This window comes from Microtus oregoni, unplaced genomic scaffold (genome assembly GCF_018167655.1).
Source record: "Microtus oregoni isolate MIOR12 unplaced genomic scaffold, Mior012 000031F_ref0000149, whole genome shotgun sequence".
NCBI classification, from domain to species: Eukaryota; Metazoa; Chordata; class Mammalia; order Rodentia; family Cricetidae; genus Microtus; species Microtus oregoni.
In genome coordinates this window covers 9,063,241-9,086,889 of record NW_024543090.1, presented here as the reverse complement: position 1 = coordinate 9,086,889, position 23,649 = coordinate 9,063,241, and positions in this window count along the sequence as shown.

The following is a 23,649-nucleotide window of genomic DNA, read 5'->3' as shown; positions in this document are numbered from 1 at the left end:
CTCTCCTCTATTTCTAAGGGTCTTAGCCAGGGTTATCCTTGTGGATTTCCTGGCAATTTCTCTAGAGCTAGGTTTCTGCTAACCTTATAATGGCTCCCTCAATCAAGAGATCTTTTTCCTTGCTCTCATCCCTGTCCTTACTCCATCTCAACTATCCCATTCCCTCAAGTTCTCCTCAACTCTCCCCTTCTCCTATCCTCTTCCCCTTCTACCCTCTGCTCTCTCCCACCCCCATGTTCCCAATTTTATCAGGCGATCTTGTCTGTTTCCAACTTCCAGGTGGATCTATGTATGTTTTTCCTAGGGTTCACCTTATTAGCTTCTCTAGGATCATGAACTATAGGCACAATGTCCTTTGTTTATAGCTAGTATGCACTTATGAGTAAGTACATACCATGCTCATCTTTTTTGGGTCTGGGTTACCTCACCCAGGATAACGCTTTCTAATTTCATCCATTTGCATGCAAATCTCAAGATGTCATAGTTTTTTACCATTATTAGTATTCTAATGTGTAAATGTGCATTTTCTTTATCCATTCTTCAACTGAGGGACATCTAGATTGTTTCCAGGTTCTGGCTATTACAAATAATGCTGCTATGAACATAGTTGAACAAATGCTTTTGGAGTATAATTGAGCATCTTTGGGCATATACCCAAGAGAGGTATTGTTGGATCCTGAGGTAGGTTGATTCCCAATTTTCTGAGAAACTGCCATACTGATTTTCAAAGTGGTTGTACAAGGTTGCATTCTCACCAGCAATAGATGTCCTCTCCAGCATAGGCTATCTTTGGTGTTTTTGATCATAGCCATTCTGACAGTTGTAAGATGGTATCTCAGATTTGTTTTGATTTGTATTTCCTTGATGATTAAGGATGTTGAATAATTCCTTAATTATCTTTTAGCCATTTGAGATTCTTCTGCTGAGAATTCTCAGTTCAGTTTAGTACCCCATTTTTAATTGGGTTATTTAGAATTTTAATGTCTAATTTTTTTCAGTTCTTTATATATTTTGGAGATCAGTCCTTTGTCTGATGTGGGGTTGGCAAAGATCTTTTCCTATTCAGTGGGCTGCCTTTTTGTCTTATTGACTATGTCCTTTGCTTTTCAGAAGCTTCTCAGTTTCAGGAGGTCCCATTTATTTATTGGTGCTCTCAGTGTCTGTGATACTGGGGTTATATTAGTAATGTTCTTTCTGTTTCTATTATGTGGAACACTTTGAGGAGTATACATATTAGTTCTTCTTGGACGTTCTGGTAGAATTTTGCACTAAAACCATCTGGCCCTGGGCTTTTTTTGGTTAAGAAGTTTTTGATGACAGCTTCTATTTCCTTGTAGTTTGTAGGTCTATTTAAATTGCTCACCTGTTCTTGATTTAATTTTGGTATATGGTATCTATCTAAAAATTGTCCATTTCTTTTACAATTTCCAATATTCTAAAGTACAGATTTTTGGAGTATGACCTAATGATTCTCTGGTATCCTCAATGTGTCTGTTGTTATGTCCCCTTTTCATTTCTGATTTTGTTAATTTGGATGTTTGCTCTCTGCCTTTTGATTAGTTTGGATAAAGGTTTGTCTATCTTGTTGATTTTCTCAAAGAACCACCTCTTTTTTTTTGTTTTTGTTTTTTGTTTTTACTCCAGTTCTTTATTCATCATCCAGACATCTGAAGTACCCTAACTTAAACAGAAATACCAATAACATTTTGTAGAAAGGAACTTCATATATAAAGCAGTTACAAATGGACAGATGAAAACACTAGAAATATAAATGTTGGTCATAAATAATCAACACAGAGCTGGAGAGAGGGCAGAGTAATTCAGAGTTCTTGTTGGCCTTGAATTGAGGTGGGCATATTTTCCAGTACTTACATGGTGGTCACAACTTTCCATTGTTCCATGACCAGGAATTCTGAGATGTTTTGATCACTTTGATGACCAGGTACCCAGGTGGTGCATATTCACCCAGACATATATAATAGTCATATTGATTTTAAAAAATCAAATCAAGCATAACAAGATGGAAGACATTCATGCACCTGCAATTCAATGACTCAGAATGTTCAAGCAGAATTTCATTAATTCTTTGTATTGTTTTCTTTGTTTCTGTTTTATTGATTACATCCCTCAATTTGATTATTTCCCATCTACTGCTCCTCTTGGGTAAGTCTGTTTCTTTTTTTCTAGAGTTTTCAGGTGTGCTGTTAGGTCATGGGTGTGAACTTTCTCCAATTTTTTATGTGGGCACTTAGTGCTATGAACTTTCCTCTTTAACACTGCTTTCATAGTATCGTGTAGGTTTGCATACATTGTTTAAAATTATTATTTTTAGATATTAGGATAGCTACACCTGCTTGTTTCTTAGGTCCATTTGATTGGAAAACATTTTCCCAACCCTTTACTCTGAGGTAGTGTCTGTCTTTGAGGTTGAGGTGTGTTTCTTGTATACACCAGAATGCTGGATTGATGTAGGTGGGTCATCTATCTATCTGTTGCTTTCATTGGTTAATTAATAAAAAAAAAACCTGCTTGGCCTGATAGGGCAGAATTTAGATAGGTAGACTAGACCAAACAGAATGCTGGGAAGAAAGGAAGTGAGCGAGACACCGTAGCTCTCCTCTCCGAGATGGATGCAGGTTAAGATCCTTCCCGGTAAGCCACCACCTTGTCGTGCTACACTCATTAATAGAAATGGGTTAATCAAGACGTGAGAGTTAGCCAGTAAGAGGCTAGAGCTAATGGGCCAAGCAGTGTTTAATAGAATACAATTTGTGTGTTGTTATTTCAGGCATAAGGTAGCCAGGTGGCCGGAAGCTGAGCCAGCAGGAAGCAGCCCGCAGCTCCTTTCTACCCTGGATCATGTTTTCATATCCACTCTCTTAGCCTGTATCTTTTTATAGGTAAATTGAATCTATTGATATTAAGTAATATTAATGACCAGTGGTTGTTAATTCTGTTTTTTTTTTCCAGTAGTAATATTTGTGTGTTTACCTTCTTTGGGTTATGCTGGTGGGGGGTTACTAGATGCAGTTAGCTTCCTTGGGTTGGGGTTTTCCTTCTAGTACTTTCTGTAGGGCTGGGTTTGTGGATACAGATTGGTTAAATTTGTTTTGGTCACGGAATATCTTGTTTTCTCCATTGATGGTGATTGAAAGCTTTGCTTGGTCTGGGCTTGCATCCATAGTCTCTTAGTGTCTGCAGCACATCTATCCAGAACCTTTTTGCTTTCATGGTTTCAATTGAGAAGTCGGGTGCAATTCTGGATTTACCTTTATATGTTACTTGATCTTTTTTCTTTTGCAGCTCTTAATATTCTTTCTTTATTCTGTATGTTTTGTGTTTTGATTTTTATATGGTAAGGGACCAGTCTATTTGGTGTTCTGTAAGCTTCTTGTACCTTCATAAAAATATCCTTCTTTAGGTTGGGAAAGTTTTCTTCTATAATTTTGTTCAATATATTTTCTTTGCTTTTGAGATAGTGTTATTCTCCCTCTTCTATCCTTATTCTTACATTTGGTCTTTTCATGGTGTCCCAGATTTCCTTGATAATTTGTGTTGAGAATTTGTTGGATTTAATGTTTTTTTTGACCAATGAGTTTATTTCCTCTACAGTATCTTCAGCACCTGAGATTCTTTCTTCTATCTCTTGTATTTTGTTGGTTAATCTTGTCTCTATAGGTCCTGATCATTTACCCAGATTTTTCATATCCAGAACTCCCTTGGTTTGTGTTTTCTTTATCACCTCTATTTTAGTCTTCTAGTCTTGAACAGTTTGCTTCATTTGTTTAATGTTTTTTTTTCCCTTGGTTTTCTTTGGTTTCTTTGAGGGATTTATTAATTTCTTCCAATTTTTGTTTGTCCTTTCCTCTATTTCTTTAAGGAAATTTTTCATTTCCTTTTTAAAGGTCTCCATCATTTTCATAAAGTTATGTTTAAAGCCTTTTTCTTCTATTTCTTCTGGGTTAGGATGATCAAGTCTTCTTGTGTGACTACTGGGTTCTGGTGTTACCATGGTGCTTTTTAGGTTGTTGGAGGAAATCTTGCATTGGCACCTACTCATCTCTTCCTTCAAATGAGGCCATCAGTGTCTTTGCATCTTGGTCCAATCCTTGCAGTGACTGTCTGAGTGTTTGGGAATTTTTCTTGTACTGTCAATGTGTGTCTGAGAAAGCCTCTGAGGTCTCTATAAGCCTGCTCTCTTGGTCTTCTCTCCTTGTTTGCTCTCTTGGTGCTCTCTCTTAATCCCCTCAGTGTTGTAGCAAGCTCTTAGTCCCTCAGTATTACAGCAAGCTCTCAGCTCTTAGGCAGGGTGTGGCTAGTAGCTTGGGGGGGTCCAGTGAATGGGTTTGGGTTTTGGGGGAGCCTACCTGCAGGAAACTCCCTGCTGGCTGGCTAGAAAAGCCTAGGGAGTTGAGGGGGCGGTGTATTGTCCCACTGTGGAGGTCCTAGAGAGTATGGTGTCCCACCATGTGGCCTTCCATTCACCTAGTAAGGTCCCTCAATTTTGGAGCAAGCTTTGTTTCAGAGTTCCACCAAGGTTGCAGAAGGATAGGTGGGTTCACTATTTTATAATTTTCACTGAAGAAATCTTTTATCATATTAGCTATGCTTATTCCAAGATACTTTATTCCTTTTGAAGATACAAGGAATAGAAATAATTCCTTAATTTATTTCTCAACATCTTATATATTTGTGTATAACAAGACTATTAATTTTTATGTTTTCATCTTGTATTCTACTACTTTGTTGAAAGTATTTTTAGTTTTAAGTGGTTTTGGCAGTCTTCAGAGTCTCTTATATATAAAATCATGTAATATTCAAATTAAGATACTTTGAATTTTTCTTTACTGTTGCACTTCTTTTATTCTCTTCTCTTGTTTTATTGCTTTCTCAAAAACTTTAATCTACTGAGTAAGTGGGAAAAAGCGAGTACTTTTGTCTCACTTCTGATTTGAGAGGGAAGGCTCTCAGGTTGCTCTACCTATTGTAATGTTGACACTGCCATTCTTGTGATGGAAATGCAGTTTATGGGTCCAGTTCAAACCTGTAAAACAATATTTGTGGGTATAGAATCCCATTCAAGCTAAACAAATGTCATTTGGGTGGACTTTCTATCATAATTTTGTTGCATTCAGCAGAACCTTTCTCAGTCCTATTGGTGTCGTATACCAGGGTAGTGGTGGGACTCTCTCATATGCCCTAGAGAGTTACCTTTAGCATATATGCCCCACTTCATCTTCCATATCTGTAGACTGTGCTGGTCTCATATCTCACTGGCCAGGATGAATCTAGTCCTTGACTGAGCCTTTACAGCTGGACTCTCCAGCTAGCTCTTCATGCTGCACTGATTGAGGTTAGTGGAACACAGTAAGTATTACTGTTTCTATTTAGCTCGGAGAGAAAATAAAGCAGCCAGAGAAATTAAGTGCTTGCTAAGATAAATTAGTAGAATCAGTGTTTGCATCTGGATCTCTAATTCCAGTGTAAATATAGTTAATATGCTCTATTATATAATATATATATATAAAAGCTATAAAAATAAACACTAGGAAAGAAATTAGTATATGTCTTCATTATACTCAACATCATATCAGAAGAGACTCCTACTGCTTGCTCTAGTTGCAAATGTATATAAATGAGTATTTATAGGATTATCTCACATTAATTTCTAGTTTTAAATCTACTAAGTACCTACAGTGGCCTACTTGTTTTCAAGTGCAGAGAAAGTGACCCTCACTTTCTGCCTAGATATCCTTTCTTAAATTATCATCTTTTACTCATGTTCTCGCTCTTTCTGCTCCTCCTTTGGACTTGGGAGCTCAGTCCAGTGCTCCAAGCAAAGAAGTCAGGACCTCGAGGGGTGCACCCACCCACTGAGACGGTGGGGTTGATCTAACAGGAGTTCACCAAGGCCAGCTGGACTGGGACTGAAAAAGCATGGGGTAAAAGTGGACTCTCTGAACATGGCGGACAATGAGGGCTGCTGAGCAGCCAAGGACAATGGCACTGGGTTTTGATCCTACTGCGTGTACTGGCTTTGTGGTAGCCTAGCCTGTTTGGATGCTCACCTTCCTAGACCGGATGGAGTCCGGAGGACCTTGGACTTCCCACAGGGCAGGGAACCCTGACTGCTCTTTGGACTGGAGAGGGAGGGGAAGGGGAGTAAGGGGGTGAGGAGTGGGGGAGGAAGAGGGAAAAGGGAGGCAGGGAGGAAGCGGAAATTTTTAATAAAAAATTATCATCTTTTATTTAGAGAGAAATAAATTTTGATCGATTTTAGCCTGACTGTCAAAATTCTGTCAAATGTTTTCAGTCAGTGCCAACCTTAGAAGCTTGTTCCTTACTGGTGCGAGATTAATATGATTTTCATGTGATATTTTCAAATATGAATTTTTTCTGAATACCCCTCTAGTAGCTAGATTTTTGGTCATTTTACATCCACTCTGCCAAACATCTTTGTCTTATTTCCAACCAGTGTATTCATCATCAGAAACCATCCCTCTATTCCTCTTTCCAGGCATACTCAAATCCTGAATTTCCTAATCTATTTTGCGTGATATGTTACTGTAGTTATGATGGTTATACACTTGTTCTCCAAAACACAGTATTCCTGGGCTTACTATGTTCTATGTGATTATTTTTTTCAAATTTTGTTTTTTTAAAAACAGTGCAGAATTCACAAAGTTAGTAACTGTTGTATGAGGAACTATAGCAAGATATGAAGTAATTCATAAATGAAGACAGAGTTACAAATGGGAATTGGCTTATTAATTAGTTTGTGACTTCATATTGGAATAGATATGCAATGATGTGACTTGTGTAAAAATTGAATTTACTAAACACTGGACAAAGCACAAATAAAGTAACAGAATCCCCAGTCTATAGCACTGCTTTGATTCTCTTTTCTGTTATATAAAATGAAACTTCATTGTCCTTCTCATGTCTTCATATACTAGCATACCCTAACTCTCCAGCAAAGTAAGTAACTTCGGAGTGTAAAGAAGGGCACACCACGGTGTAAAATTCATGGTGGAGCCTTGGATAGTGAGTACAAACCTTCTCATAGGAAAAGAGAGAATCAAGCAGGAGAGTAGAGAGTGGAGATGTTAAAGGAAAGTCTGTTTGAGAGAAAGGGAGGATGATCACACAGATCTGAGCAGAGACAAAACAGCGGAAATTACTCAAGTGTTAGTGCGATAAGGTCTTAGGAGACTGAGATGCATGAGAGAGACTGCTGCATGTGCAGAAAGGGGCTAAGCAGAGGCAGACATGGGGGCCCGAGTGTCTGTGTGCCCATTGATGCTGGACAAGGAGATGGCAGACTGTGATAGAAAACAATGCTAAATGCAATGAACATCAACCCACTGAGTTCTGAGTCTTAATTACTGATTTAATATGTTCATATAATCCCTTGCCAGGGGAATTACTTTCAATTAAAATATGATATCAGATATTGGATTAAAAAAGAGGAATTTTAAATTTATTTTCTTTAAATATTTAGGGCTCTGGAATCAGAATTTTGGTTTAAATCATCTTTATGTCCTAGTCTCTATGATAGGTCATTTTTAAGCATAGTATTTTTTATTGATTATTTGGGAGTTCACATATTGCACCCTAGTCACATTCACTTCCCAGTGTTCAGACCCACCACCCAGGGAGGATTTGAGTCTACATAAGACATCGATGCTACACCCAGTAAGTGCTCAGCACATACTAAGTGATTGCCCTCCATGGACTGTCATTATTTCTAAAATCACTTGGTTGGGTTTGGTGAGAATAACTATGAGTTTAGTTTTGAGAAAATTTCCAGTGAAATTGGTAAAATGTTACCTGAGGAACGTTATCATGTTGTCCATGTCTACCAATTTTAAGAAAAAAGAACATACAAAGATATATTTTATTTACAACACTTGTAGCCTTTGTTCCATAGTCCATCCATCACGCTCTCATACAACTTGATCTGACTTTGGAGTTGGTGTTGTTAATAGGTATTGAAATTCCAGCCAGTCACCAGGACTTTTGCATTGTTGTCATTTGAATATCCATATACCAATAAAGCTCAATGGTGTCATTAGACTCTTATTTATTATTTATTCATCCTGTTTCCTTAAAACTTAAGGGTTTAGATTCCCTATTTTGATTTCCTAACTTTGATCTGACATCCACATGTCATTTTCCTGTTTTTATGTCAATGCCTCCTGGAAGTTCTTTGATTGCAATGTTAGCTCTTAAACATGTCCATACAAGTTTAACAAATACACTAAATTCATCTAATAATCAATACATACCAAGAATGGATAAGTATGCAATCAAATGTTTCCTATCGACTGATGAAGATATATTTCATTATATAATGTTGCATCGTTTTGTGAATATTTCAAGGAAGAATATCAATTCTGTTAGTTTTGTAACAGATCTGTAACTGGAGAGAGATGTGGAGGAATGATTCAATTATCCTGTTCATGCCTGAGATTACCTGTGTAACTGGGACAGTGAAGGGCAAGCAAAGGCTCATGCCTGTTGCTATTTTAAGTTCGTTTTCTGCTTCACAGTTGTTAAGTTTCTCTAGGGCCATCACTACTTTTAAATATTTTAAATATCGTAATTAATGATTTGGTTGTACCCTGAGGCCTCCTTAGCAAAAATAAAGTACAAATTTGCAAATTGAGTAGTAAGTAATTACATAGGTGTTGTCATATATGGATAGTAAATGAACACAAAACGGTGGCTACTCTTTAGTCTGTGTGTTTAAATGCATGCTCTCAAATTATGCATGATTGTTATAAGGGGAACTATCATCATAAAAGATACTGGCAGGAAGGTAGTAGCCATTAGCAGGAAAATGATTGATTTTACAAGAGAGGATGGAGTACTTGGTCTCCAGATTGCTTAATAGTAGCAGGGACCCATAGCAATCCTGTTTTTCTCTGCAAGCTTCAATCTGCTGTTACCCACCCTTCCCTCCTGCTTTGCATGCACACTGAGAGAATTGTTTTAAAATTAAAACAAAACAAAATAAAAACCAAAGGGTAGCTTTCGACAAATTGTGTGATTGTACACTAAAGCCAAGTACCATATACTTATAATTAGTAGATTTTTCCAAAATGCAGCAAGCCCTCCTACTTATTAAATAATGACTTAAATTCATTTAAAGTTTGATGTCTCCCTCCCAAAGGGGAAACCTGTTTTAATACCCAACCTGAAAAGGTCCTTCCATAACCAAAGTCCACCTGGCTATAAATAGATATCATGATGTTATTGCAGCTGAGGAGATTTCAGCCCATTAGAAACTTCACTCAGAAATGTAGAGGAATGGTTAATAATGAATGAGTGTGATTTAAGGCCGCTTTATGCTGATGACACTTTTCCTATAAATATTACAGAGACGTTTAAATTTTTATCTCCCGTAATTCTAATGAATGAATTTTCCTGACCCTTACTGAAAATGATACCTGTAAAGTCGGCAATTTACTGATGATTGCCTGGGCTATTAAAGGGACTTGGGTTTCAAAACATTTTCATTTCATTCATAGATTCCAGTAATGCTTTTAGAACCAAAGCTTAAAGAAGTTGCTTTGAATGCACTTCAGCCTGAGCCATAGGGAGACTGCTGCAGCTTCTCCCACAGCTAACACCTAACCCTAATGCATAGAAGCCCAGCGGACATTGGTGCACGGGTGAAGGTACCCTCCCATGGGTGGCACCCCAAGTGGAAATATTAGTGCAGAAGAAATGGTGATGTTGCTGCTATGGTTAGGAGTGTGTGTGTTCAACTAGCTTCTGTGTGAGTGCTCATCCAACTTCTGTAGAAGTCTGTTAAGTCCATTTGAGTCATAACATCTTTTAGATCTTTTATTTCTCTGTTAAGTTTCTGTCTGGTTGACCTGTCCATTGTGGAGAGTGGAACGTTGAAGCCTCCTACTTTTAATGTGTGGGCTTTAACGTGATATTTAAGTTTTAGCATTATTTCTTTTACACATGTGGCTGCTCTTGTGTTTAGGACATAGATGTTGAAGACTGAGACTTCACTTGGATGGATTGTACCTGTGGTCAGTATAAAGTGTCCTTCTCCATCTCTTCTTATTGATTTTAGTTTGAAATCTAATCTGTTAGATATTAGGATAACTACATACTCTTGTTTCTTAGGTCCATTTGCTTGAAAAAAATCTTTTCACAATCCTTTACTCTGAGGTATGTCTACCTTTGAGGTTGAGATGTATTTCTTGCATAGAGCAGAAAGATAGATCTTGCTTTTGTATTGATTCTCTTAGCCTGTGTCTTTTTATAGGTGAATTGAGTCCATTGATATTAAGAGATATTAATGACCAGTTATTGTTAATTTCTATAATTTTTGGTGGTACTTTTTATGTATTTCCTTTCTTTGGGGTTTGCTGGTGTGAGGTTATCTGTTGTCTGTGTTTTTGTGGGTGCAGTTACCTTCTTTGGATTGGAGTTTTCCTTCTAGTACTTTCTGTAGAACTGGGTTTGTGGATATGTATTGTTTAAATCTGGTTTTGTAATGGAATATCTTATTTTCTCCATCGATGGTGATTGAAAACTTTGCTGAGTAGTCTGTGCTTGCATTCATGGTCTCTTAGTATCTGCATCACATCTGTCCAGGACCTTCTGGCTTTCATGATTTCCATTGAGAAGTTGGATTCTGATAGGTCTGCCTTCATATATTACTTGTCCTTTTTCCTTTGCAGTTATTAATGCTGTTTCTTTGTTCTGTATGTTTTGCATTTTGCTTATTATATGGTGAGGGGACTTTTTTAAAAAAAATTGTCCTGTCTATTTGATGTTCTGTCAGCTTCTTGTACCTTCATAGGGATATCCTTCTTTAGGTTAGGAAAGTTTTCTTTTATGGCTTTGTTGAATATTTTTTTCTGTGTTTTTGAGCTGGAATTCTTCTCCTTCTTCTATCTCTAATATTCTTAGGTTTGATCTTTTCATGGAATCCCAGATTTCCTAGATGATTTGTGTTAAGAAATTGTTGGATTTAGCATTTTCTTCAACAGATAAGTCTATTTCCTCTATAACATCTTAAACATCCGAGATTCTCTCTTCTATCCCTTGTATTCTGTTGGTTATCCTTGCCTCTGTAGTTCCCATTTGTTTACCCAGATTTTCCATTTCCAGAATTACCTCAGTTTGTGTTTTCTTTATTGCCTCTATTTTAGTTTTCAAATCTTGAACTGTTTGCTTCACCAGTTTGATTGTTTTTTTCTTGGGTTCCTTGAAGAGATTTATTGATTTTTTCCAATTTTATTAAGGAAACTTTTCATTTTTTTTCTTTAAAGGTCTCCATCATCCTCATAAAGTTTCATTTAAAATCATTTTCTTCTGCTCCTTCTGGGATAGGATGATCAAGTCTTGCCATTGTATGACCACTGGGTTCTGGTGTTTACATGTTGCTTTTCAGGTCGTTGAATGAATTCTTACATTGGTTCCTACCCATTTCTTCTTCCATTGGTGCTGGCAGTGTTTTTGCCTCTTGGTCCAATCCTTGGAGTGTCTGTCTGTGTCATTGGGAACTGTTCTTGGTCTGCTTTGTACTGTCACTGTTTGTGTCTCAGGGAGCCACTGAGGTCTCTCTTGGTTGGCTCCCTTGGTCTGTACTCTTAATCTGCTCTCTTGGTCCACTCTGTGCAGCAGCAGCCTGTGTTTCAGAGTTCTTCTGAGGTCACGGGGTAATAGTAAGGTTTGGGGACAGAGTGGAACTTGTAGCTTACAGGGTCTGACGGATGGGCTGTGGGTGTTGGATCAGCATAACTGCTGGCTTGCTAGGGAAGCTGAGGCAGGTGGGGGAGGGGCCCTGGGTTTTGACTCAGTATGGAGGGCTTAGAAAATGTGGGGTGTCACTCATCTCTTGGTCCTTTCTGTACAGTTGCAGCCTGTGTTTCAGAGTTCCTCTGAGGTTGAGGGGGATAGGAATGTTTTGGGGCAGAGTGAGACTTGTAGCTTAAAGGGTCCCATCAATGGTGTCGGAGTATTAGAGCAGCCTACCTGCAGGAAGCTTGCCTACTTACTGGCCAGAAAGCTAAGGCAGAGGGAGGAGGACAGTATTGTCTTCTGTAATCATTGTAGTTAAACATTTATTTACTTTGACAGAAAACCATCTACATTATGCTCCTTAGTAGGAAATATGTAAAGCAACCAGCATGTTTGCAAATGTGTCTGTGATTCAGTCTGCACTGAGGATGAGGGTGCCCATGCATCAAAGAATGTATATAGGAAGTTTACATGAATACAGACCTGAAAAGGTAGTGTGAGGACAGAGCACAGGAGACAAACTGGGCCACTCTCCAGACACACCGTGAGACTGAGTATAAAGGTGAGCTCTTTCTTCTTCATGAAAGCAAACACTTTTAGGCAGAGAACACTTTCTGGAATCATCTGTAAGTTGGAGCAAAACTTACCTTCTCTGATAAGATATTTTCTCTGTCTTCACTTGTCCCCTCCCCTAACATTTAACTGAACACTGTAAATTTGAACCTTCCTCCCCATTCCTCTCAAACCTCTGCCCTTCCTTTTGTCTACTGTGCTGTCACTGTCTTAGTTCAAGTCTTTATCATTGCTTCCCTGACCACCACAGTAGTCTATGTGTCCCAGACCTGCCTCGTTCCATCCTCCTCCCTTTGGGCTCTCAGAAGGAGTTTCTTGAAACCTGCTGGCAATCCTCTTTCTTCTTTACGTTGACTCCACTGATTACTAGATAAAGTGCAGACTCCAGGTCTCTGCTGAGAACGTTCCCTCCTGCCACACCCCTCAATCTACACTTATGTTTCACAGAGGCTAACAGATCCACTCACAGTTCTCCAAATAGCCCATGATTTTTTGTCTCCTTGTTTTCAGTTGTACTTGTTATCTGGGCCTATACTGCTCTTAACAATTTCTAGATCTTTAGCCCAACTCCTAGAGGTTTTTAAATATATCTGTCCTCTTCCTTGGTGATAACCCATTTCTCCCCTGGCTTTAAGTAGATTCAATTTCTTTTATGCTCCTAGTATATTACTCTATATGATGGAGATTATCAGTGATTGAATTCGTGAAGCATTTCTTTCTAGATGTAATATGTGCTTATTATTCATATATTAACAGAACCATCTTAAGGAAACCATTCTCATTCTGACACGGTCCTGTTCATTTTAACATACCCATGGCCTGAAATTTTCACTAGCTCATAGACTCTCATTTATAAACACTTGTTTGAATGAAGAAGCCGAGGGCTAAAGGATGAATTTTGTCTCCAAAGAAGTGGAAATCCTGAGCCCCTAGTACCAAACAAGTTTGGAAAAAAGTGTCTTTGAAGATGATCAAGAGAAGGAAAATTTGATGGGATGAGCCTATTCCAATATGACTACATGATAAATTTCACCTAGACCCTGAAAGCAACTACACACACACACACACACACACACACACACACACACACACACAGAGAGAGAGAGAGAGAGAGAGAGAGAGAGAGAGAGAGAGAGAGAGAGAATGCTGTTTGAGCACTAGATAGTGAGGGTACAAAGCAGCAAATATGTTCAGAAGCTGGGAAAATAGCCTGGCATGGGTTCTCCTTCATGGCCTTGGCACTTGCCATTAGTCCAAGATTTCCGGTCTATCAAGCTGTGAGATAATATATTTTTATTGTTCTCAGTCACTCAGTTTCTTAAGAGATCAATACAAGTAGGGACAAATTTGGATACTTCATCACTGCCAGAGGCTGAGATGAATATGTAAGAGGACTTCAGTGACTATTAATGATAATTGTGGTGGACACAGGGAAAGCAGAGTCATAAGAATCATTGGCAGTCTTCAAACTTGATAAAATTACTGTGGGAACTTGGCAAAGATGTGGATCCTTTGACAGGAACGTTGAAGATAATATTCATTTTTAAAATTCAAGGTTAGTGTCTGGGTGTGTACATTGTTATACAAATACTTTGAGGTGACTTGTGTGTACCAATTTGTGACTCTGTAATACTGATGTTTTCATTAGCTGTGCACTCTGTTTTTCAGACTCAAGCTGCATTCCTTGGAATAGTCCACTCCTGTGTGTGTGTGTGTGTGTGTGTGTGTGTGCGCGCGCGCACGCGCGTGCATGTGTGCGTGAATGAGAGAGAGAGACAGAGAGAGAGCAATGGCTCCACTGAGATAATGTAGTAAGCTGGCTTTCTCTGGCTCGTTTTCTGAATAATAATGACCATGCATAAAAGGCCCATGTCTAACACAATGTTGCAAATTGTTCTTATTGTTATGTTCACTTTTATTTCCAACAATCAATTCATGGTGGTCAGTCTTGATAAAACGTCTGAGGCTTGCTGTATTTTCCTACCACTTTTGTTTAAAGACAGAAGCATTTGGCTCTTTTCTTCTCTGGGTGTTAGCTTCTCTTTATTCCAAACTTTCAAGTGCTCCCTGTATCAAAATGACTGAGCTCAAACATTGGCAAACCAAGTAAAAACACTGCTTTCCAGGTCAACTATTATTTGCTAGTTGATTCAAGGTTTTGCCTCAGTGAATTCGAAGTAAATCAGTATCCCAAGAGAGAAAGAAGGGTATCAGGTTAACTGACTGATTAGCTAGGATTGAAAGAGAAAAAAATTCTTTAGGAACGAGGGTAATGTGGTTTATAAAAAAAAAAAATAAAGGTATTTCAATTTCTTTTTAACCTAAATATATCAGAAAAAGAATATGAACAAGAGATTTCACACTATTATACATAAGATAAAAGAGTTTGTAAAGTGCCGTGGTTGGGAGCCATTGGGTCTAGCACGAGCTAAGTGGAAACGGATACATTTGAAAAACCTCTATGCTCCTTGCAGGTGGTTTGTTTAGGAGACTTGCTAATGCTTACACTAATATATCCTGAAATACTTTCTAATCAAACACACCGTGGAAATAACTTCCCACATTGCTATAAGTTGGAAACTTTCCACCCATGTGACTGGCTTTTAAAAATCACATATTAAGTCGTTTCTGTGTTTCCAATTTATCATCTCCCATTATTCTCAAATGTTGTGTTCATTTTCAGTAAGATTTGTGGCTGACCACAAATGCCTCAACCTAGCAAACTTCCAGGTAGGAGATGATGCATTTCTTGTCTGGGTTTTGTAAATCATGGAATGTTGGTTTTGCTTTTTGTTTTGTTTTTCACAATTAAACCAATGACTCCCAGAGCATGTGTTGGTGACAAGGGTGCCTGGAGTGATGACAAATGGAGCCACTTTCTCTGTGGAAAGCTCAAAGTATTTTCGTGAAGCCAACTTCAAGCCCCATAAAACATATGTCTATAGTGACTTGTGGTTGAAATTTTATACCTGCTTATACTATACATGAATCATGCCTGGTACTGTATGAATTGTTGATGGTGAAACATGAAGCTGCATGAAAATTATATGGTTTCAGCGTTTGTTTCCAAAGCAAGAGTCAGACAATAGTTAGAGAATATTCAGGTGAACCTGGGCAAGTTGCTTTAATTCTCCTGGCATAAGCTAAGGGGGCTGTTATTGATCCTACTTAATGTACATTAAAAGTATGAAACAGAGATAGTGATAAATATCTTGAAGAAATTGTAACAAGGATTAGGGGTACAATAAGAAGTGGATAAATGCCAGTGTTTTCTGCTTCTCTGCACTTAGCACTTAGAAACTCTACTCTTTGTGTCATTCAAGTCAAACATCACTTCTCTGTGAAATCTTCTATGACCCCATTTATAGGTAATGTATGGGTTTCACTCCTACATTGTCCCTAAATATATTTTATTATAAAACAATAATGTTTTATCTGATCCACTACTCCAAATTCTTAAAAACAACTCACAAACTTTGGTTTGCATTCATTGCTGTGTTCCCTGTGTAGTACCTACCCTGTGATAGGCAATTGATATTTGCTGCATGAATGATGACAGAATGGATTGATTATGGATCGTCATTATGGCTTAGCTGTTTAAAAAGTGAATATAAAGAGAATGCTGAGCTATGAACAAGTGAAGAGATAGAAACTGGCTGAAGGCTGCACGTCAAAAGCTCTTTCCTCTACTACTAGTTCTCCAGGGCTAATTGTGAGAACCGGAGGAAAGAATTTAGCTAGAATCATTGCAGTTTAATTAAGCTTCAGGAAACCAAAGCAGACTTCAGAAAGGACCAGCCATCATTCTCTCTCAAAAGAATTATGAAGAAGGTTTGAGGCGGATATGCAAAAGCTTTTACCTGTCGTTATGAGTTACTGGGTGGTAAGTGGCATATCAATGTTTTTGACTTATGCAGCATCATGAAGAGTGTGAGTTCCCGAACTGCTGTTTAAACCTCTGTATAGTTTAGAGTTCCTCCCTAGATCTTTGTTGAATATTAATTTATAAACTTCACCCAAATCCAAGTTCTCTAAGACATTGACAATAGAGATACCAACCTATCGCCTAAGTGGGAAACTTGAGAAGTAGAACCTGGAAATCCATGTTTGTTTTTTTTTTTTTTTTTTTTTTTTGGTTTTTCGAGACAGGGTTTCTCTGTGGTTTTGGAGTCTGTCCTGGAACTAGCTCTTGTAGACCAGGCTGGTCTCGAACTCACAGAGATCCGCCTGCCTCTGCCTCCCGAGTGCTGGGATTAACGGCGTGCGCCACCACGGCCCGGCCGGAAATCCATGTTTTAATAAAACACTCAGTTACTCTTATCAAACAAGTGTGTCTGTATCTTTAAGACAATGTGCTTCTCCTTAGGAATTAACAGCAGGTTTGCTCCTAATTCTGGACTCACTTGTTATGACTCCAGGATATGTTTTAGAATTACTAGCACACTGTTACAAACCTTTGCTTCTATCCAAATGCTATCTTCTCCACCTGGATTGTGATTATTCTTCAAAGTCAACCCTATCAACACATTCCCTGGAAAGGATTTTTGTTAGCTCCTGGAAGAAACACTAGACATTATCTTACCTTTTCACTTATTTGGTTCTTTACTGATATTCTATAGCAAGTCTTCTAAAGATTGGAAAATGTATAAACTTTGCACTTTCATGAAAAGTTAAGTGCATACCACAATTAGAGATTTAAGAAAGGTATCTATTCATGCACTCATATTTATATTTGTGTGTAAGTGCACATATGTATGTGGTTGTATATGTATATGTGTGAACATGAATGTTGAGGTCAGAGGTCTCTATCTGATATCATCTTCTATTGTTATATAGCTTATATTTTTGAGATAGTGTCTCTCATTAAGCCCAGAGCTCACCAACTGCTTGGACTGACTAAGGAACTCTGAATTCCCTTGCCTCCCCTCACCAATGCTGGAGTCACAACTAAATGGAAGCAGGCTCCATTTTTACCCTCGGTGGAAGGGATTCACATTCAGGTCCTCATGTTTGTATGACCAGCACTTTCATCACCAAGCCATTTCTAGCTACTCATTTACTTTTTTAAAATAATTATATAGCACATATTGCTAGAATTCTCATTGCATATTGGTCATTAATTGGCTGTGTATATCTCGCCCTTTCTTAGAAGGTGTGTCACGTGACACCCCTTACATGATGATCTCATTGATTTTTAGCTTTTCCTTTAACCTATCTTTGTAGACCATCATAATTACTACTTCCTATTCTTATTTTTCTCTCTCCACACATCTAGTTTATATCTTTCCAACTAGTGTACAGGTAGCTTCTATGCAGGAACATTTAAATTTTCACTTAACTCTCCAAAGTGAATCATCTTGTAAGCACTTGACTGTATCCATAATGATGTTTACAGAAATATGTGACAATATTAATTATTTATGAAATGCCAGTGATGGGCATTCAGGAATACATGGCACAATTTTATCAAATTTAAAAAGGCTTGTAATTTTAAAATATCATAATATTTTGGGTTGCAAATTTTCAACCTTAGGATCATGTACTCCTGACTTCAGAAATTTCTTTCACTCATTTCCATTATATGCAATTTTAAACATGTGCAATTTTCTTTTTCTGAAGCAAGCTCAAAATAGAATTATATTTTCAAAGAGCCCCACAGTGTCAAATCATTTAAACTCAGCATTTGAGAATTGGAATAATAACAGTGAGTCTAATCTGCTTGTGGGGAATACTAAATGATATAAAGAAGTTGCTCACACAGTAAGATAAGCTTCACTCAGAGTGGTTTCAAGCAGGAGTGCAGCAGGTGATCTTGTTGCATGGGTCAGAAAGGATAACTAACAGCTGAGAGGTTATGTGCCTCCGGAGAGTAGGTCTCAACACTCCAAAGCCGAAGCTTCCCCACACTGTGTGTGAAATGGTTTCTTTCCATAAACCCTGGTTTGCTCAATCTACTTTGCATATATGAAGTAGGTTAATCCCCAGTCATCTAAAGACTGGCAGGAAAAAACTGAAACTATCCTTTACAGTCAGTGAACAGGATGAGTTTCTATCCTCTCTCAGGAATTTATCTTCAGTGTCCTGATTATATATTAAAGAATTTTCTTTTCCCTCCTTTATCCTAAATATAAAACGAAGAACATTCCCAGACTCTCAGCCATCTTCTTCATTCACCATGGAGAAATGATTTTTGCATACATTTCTTAGACCAGACACTGTACTTAGCCCTAACAACTGTAAATATGAAAGCAGATACAAAGTAAGCAGCTGGATAATTAATAACCATGTACACTTGCTAGCCATGCAAGCATCAAGAATATGTAAACTTTAATACACTTTTTCAGTGATACCAAGGAATGTACACTTGGAGCCCAGTAATTACCTATATTCAAAATGATCTTAAGTCTTTAAAAAAAATCCACATGAAGTAAGATTATTTAGAATATGAAAATGGTAGGAATTTAAGTTTCCAGTGAACTTTTATTTACCCCTTAGTAAGTGAATAATTGAACCATATCATCTGCTTGTTTGTTTTACCTCGACACATCAATGACATTCATCCTTATTTGTTGTATTTATGTTCATTAATGCAGTAATTTATAGCTGAAGCATTAGAAAAGATGACTAAAAAGCTTTCTAAGATTGGCAGAGATGTGTTTTCAAATATACCTCATGAAATTCTCTTATTGTAAAATAAAAGCTTTCTTATTTCCTAAGGGGTTAGTAGTCTATAATTTTAATAAATAGTGATGTATTCCTTTTAGCTCTCCATTCTTTCTCTTGGCCTCAATTTTGGAAACACCGTCTCTATTTTTGATTGAAAGATTTACAGTGATGCCACCCTGGCAGGTCCCCTGGAGGGAGGGTGGGAGGTCAAGGTGTGTGGGAGACAGACAGATACACCATGTGTAGAGAGTTTGGGTATAGAACCTTTTAGTAGATATTGGAAAAGGTGTACGAGTAAGGGGATTATGGAGGGAGGGAAGAAAGAAGGGAGGGAGGGAGAGAGAGAGAGAGAGAGAGAGAGAGAGCCAGATCAGCTTCAGCTTGCCTCAACAGAATGTGGGGAGACTGGGGGTGGGCAGAACTTATCTCTTAAAAGGACAACATACCCAGGTGACAGGGAAGGCCAGCAGAATGATAACATTTTCATGTTTCTCTTATAATAAAAAGGCGAGGAGTTAGGCATGAGAATTTAAAGGGATGGTGCCCTCAAGTTCTCAAGACTGCTTCCTGCTGGTTTGTGGAATCGGAGTCTTGGGGGACCTGAGAAAGCTTAGTGCTGGCCACATCCTGGGGTAGCTGGTTGATTCAGCCCTGTCCAGGATTTGTGGTGTGGAACTAACTGTTCAGTGTCTCTTGGACCTGGCAAGATGTTGGCAGAGCAGAGGACAAGGTTAAGTTTGGGAAAAAAAAAAATTTCTTTAGGTCCTGGTAATTAAGGAGGAGGGAGGGTATCAGGACCAGGGAATTGAGAGAAGTGATAAAGATGAATTTTTCAGTTCCGCTCCCTGGAACTCACAAGAATTCCTTGAGTTTGTAATACCTAAGTTTTAGACACATATGTTGTATAAATAGTAGCATATTTATGCTAGAATGGCTGTGACATGATTTTGCACAATGAAAAATATCTTTAGAAAATGACCAAAGAGAATCTAAAATCTTGATCTTGCAGTCATGGTAGTAGCTGTACTCTGTCAGAGTTGGACCACAGCTCAGCATTTTATGGATAATGTTAAGACAATGAGCGGCAGCATGAGAGAAAAATTTGATAACTTGCATTTGTCTTCAGGCCTGTATAACTTACAGGTATGCACCTTAAAAACTTCCATTTGTGTATCTTAAAACACCTTTTATTTAAAACATGGTAAGAAGTTACACTGACATTTGTGAGGTTTTAAACTGGCAAAACCTTTCAGCTGTCAAACTATATCAGAGATCTTTGAGAAGGATAAAAATTTACTTGAGTTATTGATTTAGAAAATGAAGAGAACTTACTCAATTGACTACCTAGAGCCACTCCTCAGGGCCCTCCATGATTGTTGAGGGCAGGGGCATCAGGACTGTATTTGTCTTCTGTTAGCACAAGGCCTGCCAGGTTTTAGAGTATCCTATGGGTTAAAAAATCTGTAGGAGGACAAACCTACTTCACACTGAGCAGCTTGGCGTGGATTCCAGTGATTCCATCCACTGTCTGGAGATCAGTTTAGATGAAAGGCAGTTCTGTTCAGTGGTTAGTGCTTTCACTTGATGAAGCGAATTGCAGGTGGATGCTGTTCTGTGTCCATTTTGTGCCCATTTGTCTTCTGTTTTCTTTGGAGGAGATGAGGTGCTGCTGCCAGGAGCCAACCTGTTTCTCTGTTATGAAAAGGCTTTTAATAATTAAACATTTAGGGTAAGGGGATTATGGAGGGAAGAGATAGATAGATAGATAGATAGATAGATAGATAGACAAAGAGCTAGATAGGAGAGAAGGGGGAAGGAGGGAAGAAGGACAGACAGAGAGAGGAGATAGAGAGGAGGGAGATCAGCTTGCCTTGGTGGGAAGTAGGGGGAGATTAGGGGTTGGTAGAGCTTGTCTCTTAAAGGGACAGGATACCCAGGTGACAGGGAATGCCAGCAGAATACTAACAGGAATGAGTTGCTATTCACTCACTTATATTTTTTAGGAATGTCAGTCTTAATTTCTTATACCAACTTTGAAAGGGATTCGGGGGCAACTAGAAGAGAATGATACACACTGCACACATTCTACCATGTTACAAGAAAGAGTAAATTGTCTTCTCCGAACGTAATTTTATTTGGGCTTTTGTGATTTACTTTCAAATTATTCTCGACTATAACAAGTTAGTATAGGTTATACTAGAATAAACACATTAAAGCCAAACAAAAAAAAGCAAATCTGAAAAATTTTATTCATAGGAAAACTATATGGGACTTTTATAAAAGAATCTCTGCTGATTTATTTTAGATTGGCTTTTCTCTTGTTTCTTCTACATTCTACGTTCTACCCACAGATTTTCTGAAACAACTGTATACTTTAATGTAAACTGTCAATAGCAGCACTCACAACACAAGTGATTTGACTCCATGGTAGCTTCTCAGAGAGGAAAGGAAGAAACAGACAATTGGGTCCAGAGTGCTGTTCCCCTTTTACTATCTCCAACTGAATCTCAGGGAAATATACTGAAATGTTTAAGTTGCATGCTGTCAAACATCTGTAGCTGTCGTAAAGGATGCTGGCGGAAAATGTTAAATCTACAATTGTTCTTGAGAAATGTGTAGGTGTTTTCTTAGGAGAGACTATCTCTCTCCTAAGGAAAAGGTATAAAGGAGGCTTTTATTTAAAAGAAAGCAAAGAATAAATATCTTTGTAAATGTTAATGTACTCATACAGTGTTCAGTTAAAACTGCTGTTAAGCTGCTGAAAGAGATGTTGACAAAGTCAGGGCCACGAAGACCATCTCAGCAAGTTACCTACTGTTTAATCCCAGCATCCTATTGTTAGATAATTTTTGATTATTACCTCAGAGAGAGTGAAATGCCTATGGTGATCTTTATATCCTCTTAGCTTTATCAGCAACTGACAAAACCTTGGATAGAGTAGACTTTAACTTCTTCTCTTTTTCTGAGTGGAGTCCCAGGTTCTTGGCTCCTGTGGTGTGTAACAGTCATGCACTCTACAGCAAGCAAAGATAGCAGTACCTCCACAATAGCCTGTAATAGTCTCAAAAGCAGCTTGGTTCCTCAATCTTTGTGTAGGCAATTTGCCATCAAAGATTAGATATTTGAAACTGAATGGAAGGTCTTAGCATAACAGGATCAAGTCTAATTGTAAGAATTGGGACTTGTTACATCTAAAATAACTTGGGACTTGAGAAACAAAGACAAAATTACTGCTTGTAACTGTTATCTAAAGAAAAGAAAATTCATTCTTGAATGTATTCTACATAAGATAATGCTTAAAAATTTTTCAGAAAAGCAGAATGTGGATTATTTTGGGTCATAAAAAAGTGAAATCAGAATATTTATGCTTTATTGTTGGTGAAGAGTTAGTTATGTGTGTTTGTTAGTTATTAGTTATTACATAGCTTACCTTTCAGGAAGTTGTAGCATGTATCATTCTTAGACAAGTGAATCTTTAATTAAAGAATATTAAAACTGGAAAAAAGCATGGGAAAAAATCACTAATAAAATGGAAGTTCAGTGGGCATTGAAAAAAAATTATCCTCTAAGATGTATTAGGCATGTTGCCATTTGTAGTAATAGGAGTGGTGGGGCTGCGTCCCCGGCACCCCGGCTGCCTGGCTAGCTTATGCCTCGAAATAATTACATGGAAACTGTATTCGTTTAAACTCTGCTTGGCCCATTTCTATCTAGCCTCTTCTAGGCTAACTCTCGCACCTGGACTAGCTCATTTCTAATCTTGTGTGTAGCACCCCAAGGTGCGCTTACCGGGAAGATTCTAGCCTACGTCCATCCTGGGTCGGAGCTTCATCACGTGTGTCTGCCTGGGAGTGGGGAGCATGGCGTCTCTGAGCTCACTTCCTATTCCTCCCAGCATTCTGTTCTGTTTACTCCTCCCACCTATGTTTTAACCTATCAGGGCCAAGCAGTTTCTTTATTGCTTAACCAATGAAATCAACAGATTGATATATGACACTCCCACATCAGCAATTAATGATTTTATATTTAAAACCATGTTAAACACTCACCACAACCTTTTGAGAAAGTTGAGTAACTGAACAACCCAATGAGCAAGCAAATTGGGCAATTGGTTTACTAATTTGTTTACAAACTTCCAATTTACTAATTAAATTTTCATCTAGATCCATGTCTCCAACTACTGTAACTTTTACAGAATATCAGGCTACTTTGGAAGATTTTTTTTTTTTTTTGGTAAGCTAGAGAAACTGATATTTCAAGAGGTCAATTACAAAAACCATATTCATATGCAAGACGGGAGTCCCTCCTTCCAGGAGAGAAGACACAAGATTCTGTTACCATGACAGAAGCTTTGGTGAGAACCTTTGAAGAAGGTACAAGTGCAGATTGCCTTGGCAGGCTGAAATCATCTTTACGAATGAAGGAAAGCTTTCAAGGTTTCCAGCTCCTTCTCTGCAAGTCAGGTGTCTGCTGTGATACAGACCCAGCAGCAGCCCTCACCTTTGTCTGTGTCTAATCAGGATACTCTGCACTTATTGAAAATCTATAGGCGGAAAGCAACAATTAATAGTGGGACAGCAGGATCCCTGTTGGAACAGCTGCTTGTTGATCCAGCTGACATTTTCTTTCATCCACCCA